The sequence below is a fragment of the Pleurodeles waltl genome, chromosome 9 (genome assembly GCF_031143425.1).
Source record: "Pleurodeles waltl isolate 20211129_DDA chromosome 9, aPleWal1.hap1.20221129, whole genome shotgun sequence".
NCBI classification, from domain to species: domain Eukaryota; kingdom Metazoa; phylum Chordata; class Amphibia; order Caudata; family Salamandridae; genus Pleurodeles; species Pleurodeles waltl.
Genome location: NC_090448.1, coordinates 572447812 through 572467559, shown reverse-complemented (window position 1 = coordinate 572467559; position 19748 = coordinate 572447812).

Sequence of the window (19748 nt, the reverse complement as noted above, 5' to 3'; positions counted from 1 at the left end):
AGATCTCCCCTCAGCAGATGGTGAAGCAGGAAGGGGGGCGCCAAACTGGTCTTCAAAGGCAGAGAAGGACATTTGGAGCAACCCAGCAACACCCTCACATCCTGCAAACCCAGACAATTAGGTGCCACCTTGATTAGATTAGGAGAGGGCAGGAGAGGGGTGTGTTTAGGATTTTTTGCCACACCAGTGGGTGGGCTCAGCCAGATGTAACTTCCAAAAATCACTTTCAGCCATGATGGATTTTTGAGGAATGTTGCTCCCTGGGATTGATCTTTGCCACACTTCACAGGAATTGGTCATCACAGGGGAAAGGACCCTGCCCCTGATTGGAGAACCAGGACCCCCTTGTTTTTCACCCAGGAGGAAGGATATAACTGGCAGACCTGCACCCACACCTCAGTTCCCTACCAGATCCCCATTAGATTCCAACAAGGAAGAACTACAGGAGAAGAAGGACTGCCCTGCTGGACCCCTGGCCTGCACCTGGACCCTGCACTCTGAAGGACTGCACCAGCTGCACACTTGGGCTTCACACAAGAAGGACTTAGAGCTTCTGGAACCTTGGGGTGAGCTGTGGACCCCAAAAGAACCCTAAAAGAACATCTGGAAGAAGATCCAGAAGTTTGGAGAAGTTTGGAGAACTTTTGAAAAAAAGCTCCATAGAGGGTCCGACCGGCCGCGGCACCTCTAGCCGGCTTGCCTCAACCGCGACCCTGCCTAAATAGCAGGTTCGTCCCGGTGAAGAAAATCTCCAAAATAGAGACTAAGGCCCTCATTCTGACCCTGGCGGTCGGTGATAAAGCGGCGGCCAAGCCGCCAACAGGCCGGCGGTCTAAAATATGCAATTCTGACCCTGGCGGGAACCGCCAACACAGCCCGCCAACTTAACACTCCGACCGCCACAGCGGTACAAACAAACAGCGCGGCGGTTCCCGCCAACAGCCCGGCGGCAGACAAAGTACCGCCCACCCTATTACGACCCACCAATCTGCCACCTTTTCCGGGGCGGGAGCACCGCCGATAAGAACACGGCGGAAACAGACTACGAACGGGAAAACGCTCACCTCTACGCACTCCACGCGAGATTCCGGCAGTATGGAGCCAGAGTTGCAGGTCATCCCCGCACTCCTATTCCTCCTCATATACCAGGAGCACGCCCGGCGGCGCGGAAGACATCGGTGAGTACGGCACCTACGACACAGGGGAGGGAAAAGATTACCGGCACACACCCACCCACCCACACCCACTACAACACACACATCAATGCATTCCCACAGATCACTGTCACAACCCACAAACCACCCCCCTCCGAAATAATGCAAAGACCAAAAGAAGAGATCATAAACGGGCAGATATATTGAAATATGTACACCATTAATCCCAATAAATAAATAAACTATGTACAAAATATATACAGCTACTAAATGTAGTCCAACCACTGTCCGTGGATCACAGGGGTCCTGTGCAAAGGGGCAAGGCCCAGTCCCACGACAAGAACTCCACGGAGAGAACACTGCAGGGGCATCAGAAAGAAAATAGGACAGGCACCTCAGGGGGAAGGGAAGGGGGGGCACCTCAGCCACTTGAGTACACGACGCCAGATCCACGAGGGGACTCCATGACCACTGGCCCATCCTGGGGAGAGCAAAGCCACAGTCCAAACAGTCCATACAGTGGGTGGCCTGCCCACTGGGCCATCCTGGGGAGAGCAAAGCCACAGTCCATACAGTCCATACAGTGGGTGGCCTGCCCACTGGGCCATCCTGGGGAGAGCAAAGCCACAGTCCAAACAGTCCATACAGTGGGTGGCCTGCCCACTGGGCCATCCTGGGGAGAGCAAAGCCACAGTCCATACAGTCCATACAGTGGGTGGCCTGCCCACTGGGCCATCCTGGGGAGAGCAAAGCCACAGTCCATACAGTCCATACAGTGGGTGGCCTGCCCACTGGGCCATCCTGGGGAGAGCAAAGCCACAGTCCAAACAGTCCATACAGTGGGTGGCCTGCCCACTGGGCCATCCTGGGGAGAGCAAAGCCACAGTCCATACAGTCCATACAGTGGGTGGCCTGCCCACTGGGCCATCCTGGGGAGAGCAAAGCCACAGTCCAAACAGTCCATACAGTGGGTGGCCTGCCCACTGGGCCATCCTGGGGCGAGCAAAGCCACAGTCCATACAGTCCATACAGTGGGTGGCCTGCCCACTGGGCCATCCTGGGGAGAGCAAAGCCACAGTCCATACAGTCCATACAGTGGGTGGCCTGCCCACTGGGCCATCCTGGGGAGAGCAAAGCCACAGTCCAAACAGTCCATACAGTGGGTGGCCTGCCCACTGGGCCATCCTGGGAAAAGCAAAGCCACAGTCCATACAGTCCATACAGTGGGTGGCCTGCCCACTGGGCCATCCTGGGGAGAGCAAAGCCACAGTCCATACAGTCCATACAGTGGGTGGCCTGCCCACTGGGCCATCCTGGGGAGAGCAAAGCCACAGTCCATACAGTCCATAACAGACCCCACTGCCACTGGAGGAGGCAAGTTGGCCAGAGGACATCCTGCAGCCCTGCCCGAGATAGATCCTGCCCTGCCACGTCTGCCAAAGGGCCAGCGGTTCTTGCCCTGAAGGGCCCAGTTCAGCGGTTCTTGAGACGGCGGGGCCCAGTTCAGCGGTTCTTGAGACGGCGGGCCCAGTTCAGCGCTCCTTGCCTTGAAGGGCCCAGTTCAGCGGTTCTTGAGACGGCGGGGCCCAGTTCAGCGGTTCTTGAGACGGCGGGGCCCAGTTCAGCGCTCCTTGCCTTGAAGGGCCCAGTTCAGCGGTTCTTGAGACGGCGGGGCCCAGTTCAGCGGTTCTTGAGACGGCGGGGCCCAGTTCAGCGGTTCTTGAGACGGCGGGGCCCAGTTCAGCGCTCCTTGCCTTGAAGGGCCCAGTTCAGCGGTTCTTGAGACGGCGGGGCCCAGTTCAGCGCTTCTTGGCTTGAAGGGCCCAGTTCAGCGCTTCTTGAGACGGCGGGGCCCAGTTCAGCGGTTCTTGAGACGGCGGGGCCCAGTTCAGCGCTTCTTGCCTTGAAGGGCCCAGTTCAGCGGTTCTTGAGACGGCGGGGCCCAGTTCAGCGGTTCTTGAGACGGCGGGGCCCAGTTCAGCGGTTCTTGCCTTGAAGGGCCCAGTTCAGCGGTTCTTGAGACGGCGGGGCCCAGTTCAGCGCTTCTTGCCTTGAAGGGCCCAGTTCAGCGGTTCTTGAGACGGCGGGGCCCAGTTCAGCGGTTCTTGAGACGGCGGGGCCCAGTTCAGCGGTTCTTGAGACGGCGGGGCCCAGTTCAGCGGTTCTTGAGACGGCGGGGCCCAGTTCAGCGGTTCTTGAGACGGCGGGGCCCAGTTCAGCGCTCCTTGCCTTGAAGGGCCCAGTTCAGCGGTTCTTGAGACGGCGGGGCCCAGTTCAGCGCTTCTTGGCTTGAAGGGCCCAGTTCAGCGGTTCTTGAGACGGCGGGGCCCAGTTCAGCGGTCCTTGCCTTGAAGGGCCCAGTTCAGCGGTTCTTGAGACGGCGGACGGTCTATGGCCAACTGCTAATTGCCTGGTGGTGCCCTCCTGGGCAGCGGGGATGGTGCTCCTTCACTGCCCACCTGGGCTGTGGGTGGTGGGGCCCTCCTGGCCAGCTGGGCTGGGTCCTCCCTGGGCAGCGGCTATGGGGGTGGTGGGCTCTCCCGGGGCAGCTGTGCCGGTTCCTCCCGGGGCAGCGGCTATGGGGGTTGTGGGCTCCTCCTGGGCAGCAGGCCTGCTGCCTGACCTCTCCAACTTGCTGCCCTTGCCCTCCTTAGTCGTCGGCCTGTGGCCCTTTCCTCCCTTTGGAGCTGTGGCTGGTGACTGTCTCTGGGTGGTGTCCGGGGGGGATGTAGAAGGCGGGCTCCTGCGGCGCCCCTTCCGCCTTCTGCTCCTCTTCCCAGGGGGTGGGCTGGCTGTCCCCTTGCTGCTGGGCGAAGATCCAGACATGCGGGCTGGCGGGCTCCAATACCCCTGCACCCTTGTCAAGGGGGCTGCAGGGCTGGTGGTGGCTGAGGTGCTCTTCTTACCCCGACGAGAAGGAGGGGGGGGCTCAGGGTCAGGAAAGAAGTTAGTAGTGGCGAGGAAGAGCTTCTTGGGACAATGGAGAGTGGTAGGTACAGTGGGAATGGGAGTGGAGGGAGAGGATGTGGTTGTAGGTGAGTCACGTTTGCTGTCTTTGGGTGCAGGTGCAGGAGGGATAGGCTGTCGTGAGGTGGATGGCTGTTGGGTGGGTGGGTGGCTGCGTTTGTGTGGTGTGGAAGAGGGGGTGACAGACACAGTGGGAGAGGACACAGGGGACGTGTAAATGGCAGTGGGGGTGGTGACTGCACGTGTGCGGACTGGAGTGGAGGGTGTGCTGGTGATGGAAACACTGGCTGATGGTGAGGTGAATGGAGGTGTGAGTGTAGACGTCACAGGGAGGGAGGAGGGAGACGAGGAGGTGGGGGTCACAGAGGTGGTAGTGACTGTTGGCATGTCTGCATCGGAATGTTGCGTGTGTGAATGTCTGCGTGATCTGTGGTGCTTATGTTTGGATGAGCTTCTCTTGGGTGTTGAGGTGTGTGCAGGCTGGTCTGATGGTGTGGGTGGGACAGGCAGAGGAACAGGAGACTGGGAGGAGGGAGTTAGTAGAGGCAGGCAGGAGACAGGGACAATGGCTGCCGTCAGTGCTGAGGCCAGAGCCTGGAACGATCGCTGATGGGCAGCCTGACCCGAATGAATGCCCTCCAGGTACGCATTGCTGCGATGAACCTCCCTCTCCACCCCCTGGATGGCATTCAAAAGGGTAGTCTGCCCAACAATGAGCGTTCGGAGGAGGTCAATGACCTCCTCACTGAGGGCAGCGGGGGTAACAGGGGCAGGGCCTGAGGTGCCTGGGGCGAAGGAGATGCCCGGCTTCCTGGCAGAGCGGGCACGGGGCGAACGCGGAGGGGCTGCTGGGAGGGCGGAGATGGTGCGCTGGGTGGCGGCTGTACCTGTAATGGCGGGGGGCACGGATGGTGCCACCCCCGCAAGGGAGCCCCCTTCCGAGGACGTGTCCGTGTCGCTGCAGGCTCCAGTCGTCCCCGTCGTGGAGCTCCCCTCGCCCTCCGTCTCACTGGTCCAGTCTGACTCTGTGGCATGGCCCTCCTGGGCCATGTGAGATGCAGCTCCCTCCTGCCCCGATGCCACTTCTCCTCCGCCTGATGATGCTGATGCACACAAGCACAGAAAGACAAACAAAAAGGGGGGGGGAGAGAGAAATAAAGGGATATTGAGTACATGGATCTCCGGTACAGTTAGCGGACATGACAGACACAGATGCCCCCTGCACTAAGTTGCGCACTTGGGGTACGCTACGCATTCCGTGGAACATGGCCTACACGCCTAGAGTTGACAACTGCACCCATGGATGACACGGCCCAGGGATGGCTGTACTGACAAACTACTGAGGGTGGTGGCTGGGGACACAGGGGCTTACGGGGGTGCCCAGCCTACAGATATCGCCCTGGCCTAGGGGGACCCCCAGCCCTCCTCCCCCACCCAGACACCTCCACTGCGCGACAACAGAGTAGATAATGCTTGTACTCACCCCCTTGTGTCTGCTGTGCTGCCCTCACGCGACCATCCAATTCAGGGTAGGCCACCGCCAGGATCCGGAACATCAGGGGGCTCAGTTGACGGCAGGCACCCCGCCTACGTTGGGAGGCCATCCCCAGCAGAGACTCGGCGGTCTTCTTGGTCCCGCGGCGGATGTCCTCCCACCTCTTGCGGCAGTGGGTGCCCCGTCGATGGTGGACCCCCAGGGCCCGGACTTCCTTGGCGATGGCACGCCAAATCCCGATCTTCTCATGGGCGCGGACCTATGTGACACGTACAGGGAGGGAGAAATACCACGTTCAAGTTTCTCAGCATTTTCCTTTCCAGTGGCCCAACGCCTCCCATCCCCGCCAGGCCCCCCGCCATGCCCAACATGCCCCCCATCCCCGCCAGGCCCCCCGCCATGCCCCCCGCCATGCCCAACATGCCCCCCATCCCCGCCAGGCCCCCCTCCAGGCCCCCCGCCATGCACAACATGCCCCCCATCCCCGCCAGGCCCCCCGCCATGCCCAACATGCCCCCCATCCCCGCCAGGCCCCCCGCCATGCCCAACATGCCCCCCATCCCCGCCAGGCCCTCCGCCATGCCCAACATGCCCCCCATCCCCACCAGTCCCCCCGCCATGCCCAACATGCCCCCCATCCCCGCCAGGCCCCCCGCCATGCCCAACATGCCCCCCATCCCCGCCAGGCCCCCCGCCATGCCCCCGCCATGCCCAACATGCCCCCCATCCCCGCCAGGCCCCCCGCCATGCCCAACATGCCCCCCATCCCCGCCAGGCCCCCCGCCATGCCCCCCGCCATGCCCAACATGCCCCCCATCCCCGCCAGGCCCCCCGCCAGGCCCCCCGCCAGCCCCAACATGCCCCCCATCTCCGCCAGGCCCCCAAGCCAGCCAGTGGCCCCAAATCCATATTGAATTAAACTCACTTGTTGGTCTGGAGGACCGTAGAGTAGCGCATACTGGGGGAGGACCCCATCCACAAGTTTCTCCAACTCCTCTCCAGTGAAGGCAGGGGCCCTTTCCCCAGTCGCAGCAGCCATTGTCCCTTCCAGACCGAGGTCACAGCAACACTTGCAGTATAGGTCCTCTCCTGTGAAAGTTCAAGTCGCAAGTGGATAAGTAGATAGAAAATGGCGGTCACGTCCGCGGCGGTGCGTACCGCGGCGGTGCGTCCCGCCACCGCCGGCACCCTTCGCCATTGGCTCCTGAAACCCATAGGCTTCAATGTTAACCAATGCGGCTTCGCGCCGCGGTCTTCGCCCGCCGCCCGCCGCGGTGTGCCACGCCAGCGCATTGACCTCACATCCCATTGTCACACTTCACAGGTCAGGCAGCCGCCATTTCCAGGGCCCACATGGCTCAATTTCAACTGCGTCACACAGGCCTAGGCCTTGCATAGCCACTCAGACACGCCATTCACTGCATAGAGAATCGTATACTGTGCTAGCTGTGAGTACGTACCTGTGGGTTGCTTGACTGTGTGCTCCATGTTGTCCTTCCTAGGCACCGTCCGCTGGGTTGGGCGAGGAGACGGATGAATCCTCCCGTGTACCGACCGCTGGTGGACCTGTCGACAATGGAAGAACGCCACATTATCCTGACCTACCGTCTTAACCGTGCCACTATCCATGAACTGTGTGCCCAGCTGGAGCCCGACCTGATGTCCCCCATCCGCCAACCCACAGGGATTCCCCCTCTGGTGCAGGTCATGTCAGTACTACATTTCTTGGCAAGTGGGTCATTTCAGACAACCGTGGGAATTGCTTCCGGGATGTCTCAGCCCATGTTTTCGAAGGTGTTATCCAGAGTGTTGTCTGCCCTGATGAAATCCGTGAGGAACTACATCATTTTCCCTGAGGTGGGCGAATTGGCTACAGTGAAGGGTGATTTCTACGCCCTTGGACATATTCCCAACGTAATTGGTGCCATTGATGGGACCCATGTGGCTTTGGTTCCCCCAAGAGACAGGGAGCAGGTGTACAGGAACAGAAAAAATTACCATTCAATGAACATCCAGGTGGTGTGTTTGGCTGACCAGTACATCTCGCATGTAAATGCCAAATTCCCAGGGTCAGTGCATGACGCCTACATCCTCAGGAATAGCAGCATCCCTTACGTGATGGAACAGCTACAGAGACACCGTGTATGGCTAGTGGGGGACTCTGGGTACCCCAACCTGTCGTGGCTACTGACCCCAGTAAGGAATCCCCGGACCAGGGCAGAGGAACGGTACAATGAGGCCCATGGGCGTACTAGGAGGGTGATCGAACGCACCTTTGGCCTCCTAAAGGCCAGGTTTAGGTGCCTGCATATGACCGGTGGATCCCTAATGTACTCACCTAAGAAGGTGTGTCACATCATCGTGGCCTGCTGCATGCTTCACAACCTGGCTTTGCGCCGCCAGGTGCCTTTCCTGCAGGAGGATGGTCGAGACGGTGGTGTTGTGGCAGCGGTGGAACCTGAGGAGAGTGACGAGGAGGAAGACGACGGGGCTGAAACAGACAACAGGGACAGAATCATTGAACAGTACTTCCAATAGGACACAGGTAACATTTCAAAGATAATTTAGTAAATGTTAACTACTCTGCAGCATCTCTGCTGCCTGTCTATTTGCCCCAGTGTATGATGACTGAGTTTTGGCTTTTCCCTCCCTATTTCAGATCTGGGGTCCCCACTACGAGTCCTGTGCTTTGTTTCCCCATGGACTACAGCTTTGTGGCAGCTGTTTGTTGACTTCACCATGTACAAGGACATATTTGCACTGTCATGTCAATTACAATCTATTGAAATCACAGCCAGACTCCTGATATTTTGGTGCAAAATAGGTGTTTATTGAAGTGCTCAAAATGGGATGGGTGGTTTCAAGTGGGTGGGGGCTATGGTGAAGGAATGTCCATGGCAGAGTCCAGAGTAACAGTCACACAGGTGCATTGTCCAGAGGCCTGTGGAGAGATGGAGCATGGGCAGTTCAAGGATGGACAGGGTGACAATGTGGGACAGTGGGATGACATCAGGTGGTATCCATTGCTGGCGGGGGTCTTGACATCCTACTCTGTCTTCTTGCGAGATCTCAGGGCCCTCTTGCGGGGTGGTTCTTCTCCTGCAGGAGGTGGGGGTCTGGTGGGCTGCTGCTGTGCGGGGGCCTCCTGTCCACTAGCGCCGGCGGAGGTGGATGGCTGTTCTTGGTCCAGGCTAGTGGCAGGGGCCCTTGGGTGTTGTTCAGTGTCCGCCCTGCTGTATACAAGGTCCTGCAGCAGCCCTACCATGGTAACCAGGGTGGTGTTGATGGCTCTGATGTCCTCCCTGTACCCCCGATAGTGTTCCTCCTGCAGCACCTGGATCTCCTGGAACCGGGCCAGTACCGTCGCCATCGTCTCCTGGGAGCGGTTGTATGCTCCCATGATGGTGGTGAGGACCTCGTGGAGAGTGGGTTCCCTGGGCCTCTCCTCCCCCCCCTGTCGCACAGCTGCCCGCCGAGTTGCCCTGTTTCCCTGGGCCTCTGCCCCCTGGCCGGTATGCCCACTACCACTGCCCCCAGGTCCCTGTTGTTGTTGGGGTGGTGGGTTATCCTGGGTGCCCTGTAGTGGTAGACACACCGCAGATTGACGCGCCCTGGAGACAGAGGCATGGGCCCGCTGGGTGGGAGCTGTGCTGGTGTTCCCAGAGGGGTTAGGGTCTGTAGTGGCCTGTGCCTGTGTGAGGGGAACCGACTGTCCAGAGGTCCCCGATGGTCCGGGCTGGTCATCGGTGTCCAGATCGACAGAGCTGCTGTCATCGCTGACGGCCTCTTGGGTGGGGGGTGTGGATAATTCTGGCCCCTCCGCCGCGGTGTGTTGACGGTCGGGTCCTGCAGGGGTATAGAGGTATGGTTATAGTTTCAATGTGTGGCATATGGGTGTATCTGTGGGTTCTCGTGTCCCCAAGTGCTGGCATTCGTGTGTGGGGGCTTTGGTGAGGGTGGCTTGTGGGGGGGATGTGTATATGCATTGGGCATGCTTTGGTGATGGGTGTCCATGCTTAGTGGACGCATGCAGGCCTAGGTTTTGGGATGTGTGGGTTGTGATGGTGAGACATTGGCGGGGAATAGGTGTGCTGGGGGTGGGGGTGAGGATGGTGGTGGGGGTGAGGATGGTGGTGGGGGTGAGGGTGGGGGTGAGGATGGGGGTGGGGGTGAGGGTGGGGTTCGAGGATGGGGGTGAGGGTTGGGGTCTGATTTGGCATGCAGGTGGGGGGGAAGCAGTATTGAAGCTTCAACTTACCAGTATCCATTCCTCCGCCGACTCCTGCGAGGCCGTCAGGATGCAGGATGTTCAAGACTTCCTCCTCCCATGATGTGAATTGTGGGGGTTGAGGTGGGGGTCCTCCGCCAGTCTTCTGCACGGCGATGTTGTGCCTGGATACCATGGAACGCACCTTCCCCCGTAGGTCGTTCCATCGCTTCCTGATGTCTTCCCGATTTCTGGGGTGCTGTCCCACTGCGTTCACCCTGTCGACAATCCTCTGCCATAGCTCCGTCCTCCGGGCAATACTGGTGTATTGTATCTGTGTGCCGAACAGCTGGGGCTCTACCCGAACGATTTCCTCCACCATGACCCTGAGTTCTTCGTCTGTGAAGCGGGGTTGTCTTTGGGGTGCCATGGGGTGGTGTGTATGATGTGTGGGGTGGAGTATGTGTATTTAAGTGAGTTGAGTGTGGTGGTGTGTGTTGTTTTGTGTGTGGATAGTGTGTGGGTGATGGTGTTGAGTGGCTGTGGCTGTTATGTTTTGGATGCTGGTGTCTCGCTCTTGTCTTCTTTACGAATTTTTAAGCGTAGGGGTTTGTGGGTGATGTGGGTGTGTGTTTTATATTGTATTGTGTGTGTGGGAGTGGTGTGTGTATGTGTATCAGGTGTGTGGGATTCAAATCGTCCAATGTGGCTGAGTTTTGTTCGTTTGTGTGTATTCTGACCGCGCCGGTGTGTCCCGCCAATGGAATACCGCGTTTGAATGACCGCCGCGTGGATTCGTGGGTCGTAATGGCATGGGCGTATTTCTGTTGGCGTGGCGGTGGAGGTTTGGTCACCTCCACCTTTCCGCCGACCGCTGGTCTGGCGGTCTGTTGTGGCGGTCGGATTTTCGGAGGTTTGCCTTCTGCGGGTCAGAATGACCGTGGCGGGTTTCCGCGACCGCGGCGGGATTATGGAGGATTTCTGACCGGCGGTAGGCGCCTTTTACCGCCGAGGTCAGAATGACCCCCTAAGTCAGAACATAGGAAATTGACTGGCACCTCCCAGCCAGCATATCCGAGGAGGGCTCCAAGGATGTCGGCTCAAGATCCAGGTTTGCCCCGGTCGAAGGATTTTTACCTCGAAAAAACGACTAAGTCTGAAGGTAAAAATAACCACTGATGGCTCCCGCGACGCGTATCCGAGGAAGAGTTCCAGGAGGTCGGATTGGGCTGGCAGGTTCGTCCTGTTGAGGAAAATCTTCAGAAAAACAACTAAGTCCTAAGGTAAACTTTTGACCGAGGCGTCCCGTGGCCTGTAGCCGAGCCAGGCTCCATCGTGGTTGGCCTGAAACTTTGACTTTGCCCCGGTCGAGGTGCGACCAGATGACCAGATTGGCGCTTTTTGTTTCTATGCGCTACAAAGCAATAATTCTTTACAAAATCATATCTCTGGTTCCCCTTATCCGATATTATTCATTTTGGTGTAACTTTAAAGATAAAAATATAATCTATTTTTATAGATTGATTTTGGATTTTTAAACTGTTTCCTGTGTTTTATTTAATTACTGTTTTGTGATATTTGAATGCTTTACACTCTGTCTCCTAAGTTAAGCCTTGTCGCTCGTTGCCAAGCTACCAAGGGTTGAGCTGGGTTTAATTTACTGAGACCTAACTGGACCTAAGTGGAGGTTAGTGGCCTATTGCTAAGTGTAGGTACTTACCTGCCCTTACCAATAACAAATTTTCCAACAGGGCAAATTTAAGAAAAATGATCCATAACTGTGTTTGTGTTGTGCGTCAAAAAAGTTTATGCTGCATAATGACATTTCCTTGCACTATCCGTGCACCGTATTTAGAAAATGGGACATCATGGCGCTAAGGAAAGGTTAGCATAAAAAAATGACGCTAACCACTACAACACACGTTAGAATGAAAATTGGTATGTTTTCTAACAGTAATCGTGCTAGCACCATTTTGGCTCAAAAGTGTAACAAAAAAGCCCGCAACAATGCCAAACAAGCCACAAGGACCCAAGATGAACAATGCAGTTTAGGAGAGACCCCAGAGACACTCCAATCAACCCAGTACAAGCCAGGATGGACAAACAAAATCACAGGAGAAGGGGAAAAGGAAGCGGAAGTGTCGCTTCAGTGAGGAGGAGAATGACATCTTGGTCAGAAGGGTAATGGAGCATCAACACCAGCTCTTTGTTGACTACAAATTGCCAATAGGTGTGAAGGAGGCCATGTGGCAGTCAATTGTCAATAAAATCAACAGTGTGGCAGAGGTGAAGAGGACTGTCATCAATTGTAAGAAGTGCTGGCATGATTACAAGCACAGAACCAAAGAGAAATTGGCCATGAACCAATAGGCAGCACTCCAGACTGGAGGTGGAAGTACAGTACCCCAGGAGGACCTGGATGACTTGGAGTAGATGGTGGCAGTGGTCATCCAATAGGAGCTGGTTATTGGAGTCTCAGGACAGAACAGTGCAGACTTCCAAAACCTACCACAAATGGAGGATATGTCGCAGTGGGAGGCAATCTCGAAACGAACAAATGGCAGAAGGGGGAGACACATAGGACACACCGAAAGTATGCAAAAGGTTCACATGGGGACACAATAATGGCCAAACACTTCTAATGCACTCACACCTTCCCCCTATATGCACAAACCATTTCCAAACCCTCACATCAATCCCTTCACTGTTGGAACTTAATCAGCTGCTCATGTATAACACTCATTGGGCAACATGTACTATGCCTGTTGCACAGGTGGGCCAAAAAGAACTGTGAGACTTCTCCATGAACCATTGGGAATGGGCACAAAAGTAATCATACACAACATATGGGGCATGTCTGTGATCATCATCTGTGCTGCTGTAAAAGTAGCTTCAATGTCACCATGTAGTAAGGTTGCTTGGGTAGTGGGAGTGGTTGGTGTCATACAGAAAGGGACACCTTCATCCATAGCATCAATTACAAGGGGTCTCGCTGTCTCACTAGGGGCCAATATTTACAAGCCCTTACTGCAACATTAGCATCATATTGATTGATGCCAATGTGGAATCAAGACACCCATTTACCTTGTGCTACATTAACAAAGTCACACAATGCATGCATAGATCCACTTTGTACATTCTTGCACCACAATATGTCTGTGCCAGATATGATGTATGCAAGGAATATTTCTTATTCAGGGAGGGAAGATCAAACATGGCAGGCATTCCATAAAGATTGCACTGTGCTAACTTTTAACCTATTTGTGAAGCCTGCCAAAGGCAGGTGTGAAAGTGATGCAAGCATTGTAAGCAATGGACCTCCCTGTGCTTTGCTGCAATAGTACCATCATTTATGGTACCAATGCAGTAAAGAACCACAGTAGTGACCAAACTCATGAGGCTACTGTGGAAATGTCCATCATGGTGACCAGCAATATAAATAAAGGGCTTCCATGCTGTCGTTGGCTTGGGCAAGAAGGCTGCAAGGAAACTGGTGGTTTGGGATCAATGCATCGAATACACAGAAAGGTTGCCCTATGTGTGATACACAATGCAACACACAATGAACAACTACATTCTTTGGAAATACAAACTAGTCAGACACTCACTTGTCATTCCCACACCACCCCTGAGTTCCTGGACTGCATTGAACCAAATACAGATATCTCATATTTTTAAAAGCATCAGAAGCTGGTTGATGCACACATGTGTTACATGGGAAGCTCCCAAGTACACACATGGAATGCCTACTACATGCAGCGTCAGGTTTGAGAGAGGCACATGAGAATTAGGACAGGAGAAGGTATGCAAGGTGCCTTACCTTGGCATGCTAATCATGAGCCACTACTATCCAACACAAGAGTGTAAGGTAAAAGAAATATGCATTGGTAGAGCACTATGATGTCCGGATATTGTGGCACATATTTACCTATTTATGAAGAAAGACGCAGTGCAACAGATCAGCTTGCTGTGTTGTGCAGCATCATTTCAAATGTGCAGGGGTGTGTAGTTGTCACAGATAGTCAATGCATCCCTCAATTAACCTCCGTTATGGCAAAACATATGACGGACAATACCAACTTTGACACACAAACTGCATGGTGTAGGGGTGTCCCTCTTGCCGGTCCTAATGCACATGTGCAGGAAGGCACACATCTTGCAAGCTCAACTAACAAGAGTGCTGCCTGCCACTTACAATGATTGTTGATGGTTGCAACACACATTGAAAGTAGTCCACAATAGGATTACAACAATGTCAGTCCTTAGTACTGTGACTACAATGCCACCCCTGATGTGATGTCTCATCATGATGCATCCACACATCAACAAGCCTCAAAATGTGTCAGGACTTCAGGCCACCCCACGCTCGTTGTCAGAGTGATGGAAGTGGGTGGGCTTTCCGCATGCATTCGCCTAACCACTTTGAGTCATGTGTTAAGCATTCTTCACCACACAACGTAACGATAAACCCTCATGTGTATGTGTGCAAACAGGAAGGTCTACCTTCCAGAAAAACAATACTCAGTCCAGAAATGCAGGCATCCTTACAGCTCTGCAACAAGGAAACTTGCGATGCACAGATGAGTGTTGTTCTGCAGGAGGGAGAAATTCCTGTTTGCACACATACAAACGAGGTGATTGATTCTCACAATGGGTGGTGCAGGATGCTGGGCACATGTCTCAAAGTGGCTAGGAGGATGCATGTGGACAGCTCACACCCTTCCATTACTCTAACAACACGTGTAGGGTGGCAGAGGAGTCAGTTACTTACTCAAATATCTTCAAAACCAACACCCCTAGCATGCATATGTAACACAGTCAAATAAATGAAAGGGGTACAAATGCAGAAGATCATGATAAGTCAATCAAGGTGGGGGTGACAAATTGGGAAATGTGGGCTGTCAGATTTTGCCAATGGGGACTCTGCAAAAATGATGCTCAGGTGGCACAGTGTGCCACTTGGGGTAGATAAATGTGTGCCTTGATCTGTAGGTCAGTACCATGTCACAAAGCCTCCAGTAGCAAGTAAATAATAACTCATGTCAGTAGTCACTACAGTCCAAGATTGTTTTTTTTCTATCCTATTGCAGAGGATGAAGCCTTACCTCATGAGGAGCTGCCTTCCCTGGATTTTCCAGATGGTCTGCATCTCTCCAGATACCATCTGCAGTCAGAAGGAGGACATACAGTGTGCGTGGTCTCCACATGAACCACTCAACAACCAACACACAGCATCAACCAGTCCAGCCATAGCCCTGCAATCTGAGGACCCAGACATTACCTTTTAGAAGACAGTGAAAGGAGTTCAGCTGGAGCTGGCACAGCAGGTGTGGGTGGGGATGGAGATCATGGCGGTCCGCCTAAAGGGAGGGTAGAGATGTGTCAGTCCCAATAAGGACAACTCATCTGCCACCTGAAGCACCCACTCTCTGCTACGTGGACTCCAGAAGTCCCTGGCCGACATAGCTGCTGTCCTGAGGCAGAAGCTGGAACAATTGCCCTCCCAAAGTGGCAGCCGCATGATTGAAAACAGACTAGGGGCTATCCCAAATATCCCATGCAGGGGAATCTGGCCTCCCTCCTAGAAAACATGGCTGCCTACCACTGTAATTGTTAAACTTAGCATCCTTGGTGTGGTCTCTCCTAACAGTTTGCCTCTGCTTCCCAGGTTGTTTCTGTGTGCTGGACTCTGTTTTTTCTGTTTTGTTTGGTCTGGGCACTTTACCACTGCTGACCAGTGCTAAAGTGTAAGTGTTCCCTGTGTCAATAATATATGTAATTGGCTTTCCATGAATGGCACAATTTATGTACTAGTAAACGCCTAGTAAAGTGCACTAGAGGTGCCCTGGGCCTGTAAATCAAATGCTACTAGTAGGCCTGCAGCACTGGTTGTGCCACCCACATGAGTAGCCCTGTTAACATGGCACAGACCTGGCACTGCAGTGTCTGTGTGTGCAGTTTTAAACTCCCAATTCTACCTGGCAAGTGTACCCACTTGTTAGGCCTAAACCTTCCCTTTTTCTAGATGTAAGGCACCCCTAAGGTAGGTCCTAGGTAGCCCCATGGGGAGGGTGCAGTGTATGTTTAAGGTGGGACATGTACTGATGTGTTTTGCATGTCCTAGCAGTGTAATACTGCTAAATTCAGTCTTCACTGTTGCAAGGCCTGTCGCTCTCATAGGTTAAAATGGGGGCTGCCTTTAAATAACTTTAAAGTGTAGATTCCATTTGGAAGCAGATAGAAATGTGGAGTTTAGGGTCTCTGAACTCACAATTTAAAAATACATCTTTTAGTGAAGTTGGTTTTTAGATTGTTAGTTTGAAAATACCACTTTTAGAAAGTAGGGATTTTCTTGCTTAAACTACTCTGTGACTAAGCCTGTTTGTGGATTGCCTGACTGGGTCAGTTTGACAGTTGGGCTGTTTGTGATTCTCCTCTAGACAGTGACACAAAGGGAGCTGGGGTGTAGCCTGCATATCCTGATGAGCCATCTGTGCTAGAGTGAAGGGAGGAGTGGTCACTGACACCTGAACGGGCTGTGCCTGCCCTCTCACAATGCAGTCTCCAACCCCCTGGTGTGCGTCTGGGGCCTGGCCTGGGCAAAGCAGGACCTTGTGAACAACAGCGACTTCCCTTTGAAGTATGCCTACTTCAAAGGGAGAAGGAGCTATTGGACCCAAACCCCTGAAAATCAGATTACTTCTGGAACCAAGAGGAACCTTTGCCAAGGAGAAGAGCTAGAAGAGAAATACTGCCCCTTTGCCTGTGTCTGTGCTTTGCTGAGTTGGCCTGCAATAGCTGCTTCTACCTCAGAGAAGACAAAGACTGACTTTTGTGTGTCTTCTCACTGGTGAAGAATCTCCAAGGGCTTGAGCTGAGATTTCCTCCTGTTCTTAAAGTCTCAGGGACATCAAAGACTTCTCTCTGCCTGCACCTGGACTCTCCGCTGAGACTCCCGCCCTGCCAAGTGGTGCCTCTCTGGGCCCTTGAAAGGTGAAGCTGGTGAAAAAGGACAGAAAGGAATGCATAGACTTTTGACGCACCATCCACAATGAAGCTGATAAACAATGCGCCGCCAGCCTCGCAACTAAAATCAACCCTCCTCCTGCCTTGCAGCTGGGAGATCGATGCATCGCGGAAACGATGCGCAACACTGACTAGCGGTTGCTGATAACGACACAAGCCCCAAGCAGCGTGGTTTTCTGACACCATGCAACCGGATTTCAAACAGAACATCGCTGGGCATGAAAAATCAGCGCAAAGCCTGCCCGGACCCAAGGTGCCCGTCTAGGAATCAACGTATTGCTCTCTTGTGGGAGAGAGAAAATGATGCACGCCAACCCGACCGGAGACAGAAAAACACACTGTCTAGCTTGTGAAGGAGGAATCGACGCATTGCTGGCCTTTTTTGACCCACGCTCACCCGTGCGGCTTAATTTTTTAGGCAAACCAGGTGCTTTGTGTAACAACAGCATTCTCACTGTTTTCTAAGGATTAAGGCCCTCATTACAACCCTGGCGGTAAATCCCGCTTACTGCTGTGCTGAAGGCCACCAACATACCGTGGCCACGGCGGAAATCCGATATAGGTATTACGACCCACATCTCGTAATCCGCCACAATATGGACACCCACACAAGTCCGCCACACCAAAGGTCAGTGATAAACTGGCGATACCAAAACCCACACCGTCACGCCAACAGGCATACGCCCACACTATCACAACCCACGAATCAACATGGTGGTCTTTCAAACGCGGTAATCCATTGGCGGTACACACCGCCGTGCTCAAAATACACACACATTTACAGAACACAACCACATTGGACAATTCGAAATACACACACCTGATACACATACACCCACAACACCCACACACCCATCCCACTATAAAACATACACCCACATTACCCACAACCCCTTACAATTACATTTTTGTGAAGAAGCACAGAGAGAGAGAATAGCCAACACTACACCAGCATCCACAAGCGTACCACATCATCACTCATACAACATCCACGTACCTCAAAGAACACACACCAACAAAACATTTCACACAGCACAACAAACATCACCTCACACATCACCCACAACACTTCATGGCACCTCAAAGACACCCCAGGTTTTCTAAGGAGGAGCTCAGGATCATGGTGGAGGAAATCATCCAGGCAGAGCCACAGCTTTTCGGATCACAGGTGCAGCGCACCTCCATTGCTAGGAAGATGGAGCTATGGCGGAGAATCGTTGACAGGGTCAACGCAGTGGGACAGCATCCAAGAACACGGGATGACATCAGGAAGAGGTGGAACGACCTAAGGGGGAAGGTGCGTTCCGTGGAATCCAGACACCAGATTGCTGTACAGAGGACTGGCGGTGGAACCCCACCTCCTCCCCCACAACTAACAACATGGGAGGAGCAAGTCTTGGCAATACTGCATCCTGAGGGCCTAGCAGTAGTAGCAGGAGGACTGGACTCTGGTAAGTCAAATCTTAATTGCCATTTCACCCACCCCACCTGCATGCCATCACATACCCCCACCCTCCCCCTCACCCCATCACTCCAACACCTCACATATGCATCACTATCACAACCCACCCATCCCAATGCCAAACCCTGCATGCAACACCAAAGCATGGACACCCATTGCCAAAGCATGTCCAGTACAGACACCCACACAGACCCCAAAACACTAATCACACAATGACAAACACAACAAGGCAAGCACAGGAGTAGAGGGTAACTCACTCAATGCACAAGATGGCACACACAGATACTAAAAATATGCATTTACTCCCCAAACAGGAACCATACCCAACTTCACCGGAGAGGAGGTGCCAGACATATCCAGTCCCCCCACAGAACAGGCCCACAGTGACGACGGTAGCTCTGCACGCCTGGATCTGGATGAGCAGCCCGGCCCATCAGGGACCTCTGGACAGTTGGTTCCCCTGCCACAGTCACAAGCCACCACAGAGCCTCCCCCCTCAGGAAACATCACCACAGCACCCACCCAGCGGGCCCATCCCTCTGTCCCCAGGACACGTCAATCAGCAGTGTGTCCACAACTACAGGGACCCCAGGCAAACCCACCAACCCAAAACAATCAGGGGCCTGGGGTCTGTGGGCACATGGTTCAGGGGACAGAGGCACAGGATAACAGGGAAGCTGGGAGGACTGCTGTGCGACAGGGGGAGGACAGGCCCAGGGAACCCACTCTCCACGAGGCACTCTCCAACATCATGGGAGCATACCACCATTCCCAGGAGACCATGGACACGGTACTGGCCAAGTTTCAGGAGACCCAGCGGCTGCAGGAGGAACACTACCTGGGGATCATGGCCAACACCATGAGGGACACAGTGGCACACAAACGGGCCCCTAACACTAGCCTGGACGATGAACAGCCTTCCACCTCCGCCGGCGCTAGTGGACATGAGGCCCCACCACAGGAACAACAGGCCACCAGCGCGCCACCCCCTGCAGAAGGAGAACCAGCCTGCAAACGGTCCCTGAGATCCAGGAACAAGACAGAGAACATTGCCAAGACCCCGCCAGGAAATAACACTCTCCTGATTGTCACCCTTCTGTCACACTTAGTCACCCTGTCCACCTTAATCTGCCATTGCTCCCCTTCCTATGCCCCCTTGGACAATGCACCTGTGAGACCAAGAAACTGAACTCTACCATGGACATTCCCCCACCATCACCCCAACCCATTGCACCCCGATCCACTTATCAGCACAGAAATAAACACCCTTGAATCACAAATCAATCTTGAGTCAGTCTGCACTTTTACAAATGTGTAATTGCAACCTTTTAGAAATCTAGCAATGTCAATATTCATGTTCACATACCATGGTAACACAGTTGTTGGGCAGCAGTAAACGTAACAGAGGGCACAAAGTGGGACCCAGATCTGTGAAAT